Below are 6,948 nucleotides of genomic sequence, written 5' to 3' on the forward strand. Positions count from 1 at the left end.
TGGTGTAATTTTAAGAAAAAAAAAGTAAATACATAAATCCAAGACGCCAGTCTATTTATGGAATGAAGGCAAAAATTGAATTTACTTAAAGGCAAATTGAATATTACTTGTCGGAGACGGTATGCATAACTTCTATTAGAAAATGTTATAGAAGATTGAGGATGAGGAGATCTAGAGATCAAATGAAAAGAGACGAAGGAGTGAGATGATTTATTAATGAATAATAAATAATCTATTAGAGACCCTTCTTATGGAAAATTCTTCTACAACATAAATCAGCAAAATTTAAGATGGCCTGAAGATCTTCTCATTTAAGAATTTGGACCTCGCTTTTCGAGATCAGACTGACCGAGAATCAACGTCCAGACGGGATGGCTGAAACTAGAATCTTAAAAATTTGCACGAGAGTCAGTCTTGATGCTACCCCTGCAATAGGCTGGGTTTTTGGAAATTCGTACTAAAAGGGTACGAAAACTACTTAAATATACAAATTTTTTTTTTTTCGGACAAACGGAATGAGCTAAAATTCTGAAATTTGGAAAGAAAGTGACTGATGGAGTGCAAGATAGATGTACCAAGGATTTGGGAAATTCGATAACGTTACGAAAATCCATAAAATTTCCGAAATTTGACATTAAGGTCTCTGTTGGCTGCTGGGTTTAAAACTTGAAGGTGGTTTTGTGAATGTGCAGAAAAAGTACTAAATAGTACTATATTTGGTACAATTTCGTATTGGAGTAGCAGATAATGCTTGAAATCTGAAATTGGTATTAGGATCACTTTCAAGTTTATACTGGACATATGGAGGTGGTCTCGGTATTTGTATTTGGTTGAAGGGATCGAGCTGGAGTCTCGAAATTTGATATTAAGGTCTCCGATGGTATCTGGAATTGAGATATAGAGGTCGCTTCGGAGGTCGCTTTGTACGAAAAGTACTAATTTGGTATTGAGTAAGGGATAGTGCTGGAATCCCACTGGCCACTGTTGGTATTTGTGGTTGAAATATGAGGGGGTTTTTGGAAATATATATTATAATTGTTCGAAGAGTACTATGTGGTATTTGAGGTTGAAATATGGAGGGGGTTTTGGAAATATATATTATAATTGTTCGAAAAGTACTATGTGGTACTAAATTTAGTATTGGGTAAGGGGATAGAGCTGAAATACCGAAATTTGATATTAAGGTCTCTGTTTATCTCGGGAATTGAGATATGGAGTCCGTTTTGGAAATGTGTACTATGATTGTACGAAAAGTACTAAATTTGCTACTGGGTAAAGAAATTAGGTCTCTGTAGGTATCTGTGAGTGAGATATGCTGGGTACTTTGGAAATGCGTTCGAATCCGGAATGTTGTTTGAAAAGTACTAAATGGTACTGGTTACAAAATTGGTATTGGGAGAATAGAGGTCATAGTTGGTTTCTAGGGAGGCGTTGAAATAGTTTGGTCCGAAAAAAATTTAATGTGGGTCTATTGTGCAATGGTTTTACTAATATCCTCCTCGGTAAATTTCAAAATGAAATTTTTGAAGACTTTTTGATGTAAAAAGGAATAAAGAAGACGTGGAATTGCCTAGACAATTTTCTGTCGTAGTACCCATTAGGAACTTCAAATATAAAATTTCAAACAATTCCAGTGAAATCACCAAAATAGCAAATATAGACCCGGACCTGCATAGAAAATTCTTTGTCATAGTCTGCAGTACCCCTTAGGACCTTAAAATACGAAATTTCAAACAATTTCGGTGATAAATGGCGCTAAAATCAAAAAAATATCAAATATCGGGAGGTACTGTTACAAGGAGGCTATACAAAGACCTGGACCTGCATAGACAATTTTCTATCATAGGATGTAGCAGCCATTAGGAACTTCCAATATAAAATTCAAACAATTCCAGTGACTAATGGCGCTGAAATCAGCAAAATATCTAATATAGGGAGGTACAGTTATATGGGGGCTATAAATAAACGAGGACCCAAATAACCCAATTTCAATACCAAAAGTCCTGCAGACCAAAGTAAAATTTTATATTTTATTTATTTTATTATTTAAGTAAAATTTTATCAACTTACTTCAATTCATTTGGAAGCTAGGGTGATTATCACAGACGGAGATAAGATCATCGTTAAATCGACATAGAATTTTATGCTGATCTAGAATATATGTATACTTTGTGGGGTCTAAAATGCATATTCGAGGTGCTACAAATGGAATGACTAACTAAATATACCCTCCATACTATGGTGGAGGGAATAAAAAGGCCCAACTGTTGGAACAAATCCAAAATTTGGTGGTGTACTCTTTATGGTGGCTACCACATCTAGTACTTCATTCATAAAAGTAATAAAATATATTCAAATGACCTACTACTTTTATTTAGGACATTAGTTAACTCCATTTGAGATGATCAGAAGATCTTCTCATATAAGATAATTGGATCTTACTTCTCGAGATGAGTATGTTTTCTCAGTGGGAAAATTGGATAGTCTAATAGTTATGTAAGTTTTGTTAAAAAAATCATATATCTTAACAGAATTGAAAAATATTCTCCTTATAATAGTTTCCATTTAAATTTCCCCTTTTTATTTATTTATTTATTTTTTTTTAATTTCATAAAATTGAGCACCTGGTTTTTTGAAGGCTAATTCAAACTTCACTTGCATTAATTTCACTCGTCTCTTAATGCCACCATGTTTACATTATTTTTTGTTGTAAAACTTTCTTTTGCAATTTTCATTTCATTTAAATTTTGTCATGCATGCATTTCAAAAATACGAAATCAAAAACACGTAAAGCAAATACAGCGTGGTGTTTAAAAATACACTTTTTATGGCCATTAAGAAGCAAGCAATTGCTGACTTGTCGCAGTACATTGCTTCTAATTGATGTTCCAGCGGAGAAAATGTCAGTGAAGTGTTTAAACTCAAGAAATGAAACGCAAAACTAGAATACATTATTAACTTGTTTTCGAAGATAAATATCACCTACACAATTAAAATAATTGTTAATTAATTTGTAATCGCGTAAATTACTTACACACAAACTTCTCTTTACGCTTAAGTAGGGCAAGGTAAATACTTTAGAAGATGTTCTTTAATTTTGATTTTGAAAAAAAATTTCAACTTTCAATTTTTGTGTTGAGTCTTTTAAGTTTGAATCAAATCGTATCATACTTGAAAAATTCGATACTGATACGATTCAACATTTTCATGTTTGCTTCAAATGTTAAAAGTTTGATGTAAACTTAAACGACCCAATCCTGGCCGCTCCAATCTCAAAATATTGGGAACACATAAAAGAATTGAAAATGTTGGCTAGAGAGCCCGAAACTCTTTTTGGATTTTTATATACAAACCGATACTTGAAATTTTTTCACAACTGGCTATGGGACAGAAAAATAGTAAATTTTGTCGAAAATGAAAAAAACTGCAACTAACTTCAGATTGCTGTCATTTCTAAGCCACTCGTCCGACAGGTGTTAAAATTATTCCAGTGACAGCTCATTATATATATTGTTTACAAGCGTAAAAATCTTTTTGGTGAGAATTTTCCAGAAAAAAAGTTATTCGTGATGGAATTCATGTGTGATAGTGTGATTTCTTTATATTTGGCCGGGAAAAATCACAAATGGCTATCGTTAGAGCAATCCAGCATTTAAATGTGAATAAATCTTTTGTGTCGCGTACCGCCGCTGGTTACCGTGATACTGGTAGCGTAGCCCGACATCAAGGAAGTGAACGGAAGAAAACAGCAACATCAAGAGAAATGGTTCGAACAGTAAAGAAGCGACTTGATCGAAACCCGCGTCGCAGTGGCCGAAAAATGACTTGTGAGCTGAACATAACACAATATTCCATTCGGCAAATATTGAGAAATGAGCTCGGGGTAAAGCCATTGAAATTTCAAAAAGTGTAAAAACTTACACCGCAACAGAAAGAAAATAGACTCAAAACAGCAAAAACGGCCGAAAGTGGTGAATTGTCGAATTTGGTTTTCTCCGATGAGACAACATTCGTTGTCCAGCAGTTTGTAAACAAACAAAATGATGGTGTTTACTTGCCGAAGCGGTCAGCGGAAAATATGTACCTACGGTTGGCCACCAGAAATCATGCGCCAACCATGGTGATGGTGTGCTGTCGTATTAATCGACCGTGGCATCAGAATAATACCGAATATTATCGCGAAAATATTCTGGAGGGTGTATTAAAGCCTTGGGCACGCAAACATTTTGGCCGCAGACCTTGGACATTCCAAGAGGACTCAGCACCATCGCACTAAGCACGCTCCACCCAAGAATGGTTACAAAATGAGGTTCCTCGCTTCATTTCCAGGACACAATGGCCACCATAATCTCCGGATACCATCCGTTGCACGAATGTATCTGGAGTATTTTGGAAAGCAAGGTTGGCACTAAAAAATCAAAGCGTCGATCACCTCAAGCAAGCGCTTCTCCGGGAATGGGCCAAAATACAGCAGAGCAACATTCGAGCAGTGTGTGACGGTTTCATTGGCCGTTTGAAGGTCATAATTCGTGCCAGAGGTGACCAATTCGAACAAATCTAAACTTATTCTAAAATTTGATGCTATTTCCGACATTTTTTGCTTTCATTCAATAAAATTTAAAAAAAAAATGTAAAAAATTATGGCTTTTGTTGCATTTTTTTTCTCACCCTCTGTACAATATGGCTGAGGGCCATAATTAGCCAGAATTGTTTCAAAATTCGTATTTGAAGTTCATTATGGGTACGATAACCTATAACGGAAAATTGTCAATGCAGGTCCACATTTTCGTTAAGCCCACATATATCAGTAACTCCCTTTATTCGATATTTTGACGATATTAGCCACACTTTTCTCCGGAATTGTTTCAAAATTCGTATTTGATGTTCGGAATCGGTACTACAGCCTATGACAATTAATTATGCAGGACCACGTCTTCGTATAGCCCCCATTAACCTGTTTTCATTTGAGCGGTGCTGATTTTTTGTACAATTTTTCAAGTTCCTTCGAAATGGTAAAGGTTATAAATAGTTCGGCCCGGCCAAAATTAGCTGCTTTTTTATACCCTACACCACTACACCCTAGGGTAATTATGTCTTTTCTTAGTGGTAATGGTATTATGTCTTTGTGCATTTATTTGTAACATTGAGAAGATAGCGAGGTAGACCCATAGTTACTTTTGAGGATCTTGATAGTATTACTTTCTGAGTCGATTTACGCATGAATGTCCGTCCGTATGTTCATGTATTTTTTTGAACAAAATGCAGGTCGGTTTTATTATCCGATGAAATTTTGCAAATAATATTTGATTGGCCCAGAGACGAAACGTATTGAAATTGGTGAGAATCTGCTCAAATTTAGATATAGCTCCCATATATATCTTCAACTGATTTCGGGTTAAATGTGCAGCAAATGGCAAATGGCTAGTATCCGCCCGGATTTGGGCACTTCCGGCGGAATTCAGTCTAAAACCAAGTAAAACAATGAAAATTGGTTCAGATATAGCTATAGCTCTCATATATATATGCTTCAGCAATGATCTTTGGTACCAGATATCAATTTTGTCAAGATCGGTTCAGATTTGGATATATTTCCCATATATTTCTTTATCCGATTGCAGATTTATTGTGCACCAAATTGCTAATATCAGCCCAAATAGACTGAATTTTGGTAGTTCCGACAGAATTCAGTCTAGAAGTACATCGAATTTGGTGGAAATCGGTTCGGAAATAGCTATAGCTCCCATCTATATGCTTCATCCGATTTGGGGTTTTAAGTCCCTCACATACGTAATATGCATTCGACAACAATGGTATTTGGTAACAGATATCAGACACAGCCCAGAAATACCTCTGCAAAATGTTATCAAGATCGGTTCAGATTTACATATAGGTCCCTTATATATCTTCAACCGATTTCTGGTTAATTATGCACCAAATGGCTTATGTCAGCCCAAATGGACTTAGTTTTGACACTTCCGACGGATTTAGTGAAAATCGGTTCAGATATAGCTATAGCTCTCATATATATGCTTCATCCGATTTGGGGTTTTAAGTCCCTCACATACATAATATGCACTCCACAGCAATAATCTTTCGTACCAGATATCAGATACAGCCCAGAAATTCCTTTGTCAATTTAATGTTTATTGTCCACCAATGGCTAATATCAGACCAAATGGACTGAATTCAGTCTAGAAGCAAGTACATCAAATTCGGTGAAAATCGATTCAGAATTGGATATGCCTCCCATATATTAGTTCTCCCTGAAACCCAATGTATAACTGCTCTAAGGCTTTAGGTTGATAGGTGGTATGATATGCTTCAAATAAATACGTTTGTTACGGGGGGCTCTACTAAATATGCATAGTCGGCCCCGCCCGACTTTTGACCTTTCATTACCGATTACTTATTGTAATTATTTTTGAAAATTGTAGACGAATTTATCATTATTTAACGCCATCCGTTTACCATCTCAACGACAATGATTTAATGTAAACGCCTGGCATTTATCTTGCCACATTTTTAAGTGGATTCGGCAAATTGCAAACTGAGTGCGATAGTGGATGATCACATACAAGATCATTCATGTGGATGAAACTGAAATGAGACGGTGATGCATTCATTCATAACTTTTTTTTAATAAAATGTTTTAAGACATCAAAACACTCTTGAGAACCGGCCATTTGGCAATAGCTTCTGATTGAATTACAAAAGCCGTATCAAATGACAAGTGAAAGAAAAAAGAACAAGCAAGACGCAGGACCACCCAAGAACGATAGAAGCCAGATTTCTTATTTAAAAAAACAGACAAAAAGAATGAAGATTAAAAAAAAGAGAATTTTTTTTTTGCTACCTTTTGTGTGAAGTGCCAGTCAATTTCGTTAAGGTAATCAAAGCAATTGACTTTAATTTTCTTTCTATCCATTTCATTGCCTAAATTTGGTGCTT

Source organism: Musca domestica, unplaced genomic scaffold, assembly GCF_030504385.1.
Source record: "Musca domestica strain aabys unplaced genomic scaffold, Musca_domestica.polishedcontigs.V.1.1 12, whole genome shotgun sequence".
NCBI classification, from domain to species: domain Eukaryota; kingdom Metazoa; phylum Arthropoda; class Insecta; order Diptera; family Muscidae; genus Musca; species Musca domestica.